We start from the raw sequence: 2,017 nt of genomic DNA on the forward strand, positions 1-2,017 counted from the left end.
CATGAGTTTGATGTTGGTTAGTCGTATGTCATTGCTATATGCTGCACAGTTATCACACAGAATTACAATGTGTCTCCTATACCTTCTCATCAGATTGTCAAACTTTTACAACCATTCAATCCACAGTGTCGCCGTCATCCATGCATTTTTGTTGCTTTCATGTTCAACAGGCAGGCGTTTAATGTTTTGTTTTGTTTTTTTAGAGCCTATATCTCTCTCTTTATTAAGTCTCAGTTATAAGTTTACTACTTATAGACAGCAAGAGCTGTTATTTCTTAGTCTCCTTCTCTTTGGAAAGGGTCTTTATGATTTCTTCTTTCTTGGCCTGCAGGCATTCTTCATGGCGCTTCAATGCCTCCTTGGTCTTGGACCTGCGAGCCTCAGCCTGGTCAACTAGCAACTTCTTACGGGCCTTGTCTGCCTTTAGCTTGTGGATGTGCTCCATCAGAATGTGCTTGTTTTTAAAGACATTACCTTTAACTTTCAGATACAGGCTGTGATACATGTGACAGTCAATCTTTTTGGATTCCCGATATCTGCAAAGTAGACGACACAGGATTCTCATCCGCCTCATCCAGGCCAGCTTCCCGGGCATACGAGCATTGGCTGTACCCTTCCTCTTACCAATGCCCATGTGTCTGCCCTTTCTATGTGCCAAGGTATTTTTCCTACAGGGAGTGAACAGTTACTGGTTTACGGATGATCAGACAATCTTTAATCAGCATTCGGATCTGCTGATGTGAGTTTGCATTGGCAATCTCATTTGTTTCATTAGGACCTAGCCAAACTTATTTTTTTGCCATAGCGGCGGCTCTGTAGCAGCAGATGCCACCGAATGGAAAAGCGCGTTTAATGTTTTTGAAGCACCGAGGATTTTGATTCTTCCCAATCATCAGTTGCTCGAGCTTTTCTCTACCATCCATATTGCAACTGAGCAGCAATGTCAATCATTCTTTTGGCACCTTGAAGCCAACAGTTTCGCTGCATTTGAAGGCTAATGTTCCATCAGGGATGGCACGCCAGTACAGGCCCATCTCATCGGCATTGAAAACATCGCATGCTTCATATCCACCAATGACTGATGGAAACACTTCCATGACCTATCTTTCTGCTCCAAACTCATCCACGTCTTGTTTTTCGCCATGCTGCTTCTTAAATTTTATGTTGTTACAAACTTTCCACCTCTCTAACCATCTGTTTGTTGCAGCAACGCCTGTTCAACATCTTCAGCCTTCCCAATTCTTTTCCGTTTTCTGGTAGGATTGCTATTGTTTTGCCAGTCTTTCAATATTTCTTGCTTTTTTTTGTAAATCCGAGAAATCTGGCTAGGAAGAACGCTGTAATGTTATGCAATGGAGACCTGACTCTCCCGTTGGTCAAGTCTCTAAGACATCAACATGCTCAGCCAAAGAGAATGACTTTTGGCCAGCATGGTGGATACTTTCAGCCAAAGACAATGATTTTTGTTCATGCGATGCCATGGTGCAGATCTGAAAGTTCGAACACCTGACCAGGCCTTGACTGTTCCAAAACACGTGGCTCAGCCATGTCAGAGTGAATGTAACGTGAACGAATAGAGGTGGGACCTATAACATCAGTGTGCATAAGCGGATTTTGTGCTTATCAGAATTGCAATTATCTGGAGTTTATGTCCATTGACTTTAATGTAAAAAAAAAAAATGGGACCATGATGGTAGGCTGCGGATAACCGAAGCGTGCACTTAACTGACGTGCACTTAGGAGGAGTCGACTATATAATGAATGGTGAATAAATACTGTTGAGAAATGCATCCCCCAGTAGAGCTATGTGCCATTCAATTGCATAGTAAGCAGTTAAATCCATATCCCAAAACTTCTGCATTCTGACCTATCAGTGTGATCATGGCATCTCTCTCCTTTGATTAAGGATTCTCTAAGGTAGGCCTACTTGAAATTAATGGGCTTCTGTTCACAGGCTGGGCCACAATCAAGGGATGCATTTAGCTCTGCAGTGCTTTAAAGTTGCTCTGCTGATGAG

The 2,017-nt window shown here is 42.7% G+C and overlaps 1 pseudogene; it reads right to left on the bottom strand.

Moving 5' to 3' along the window:
- Positions 1-268: 268 nt before the first annotated feature.
- LOC117366430 lies at positions 269-923 on the bottom strand (annotated as a pseudogene).
- Between the last annotated feature and the right edge of the window lie 1,094 nt (positions 924-2,017).

Source organism: Geotrypetes seraphini, chromosome 9 (assembly GCF_902459505.1).
Source record: "Geotrypetes seraphini chromosome 9, aGeoSer1.1, whole genome shotgun sequence".
NCBI lineage: Eukaryota > Metazoa > Chordata > Amphibia > Gymnophiona > Dermophiidae > Geotrypetes > Geotrypetes seraphini.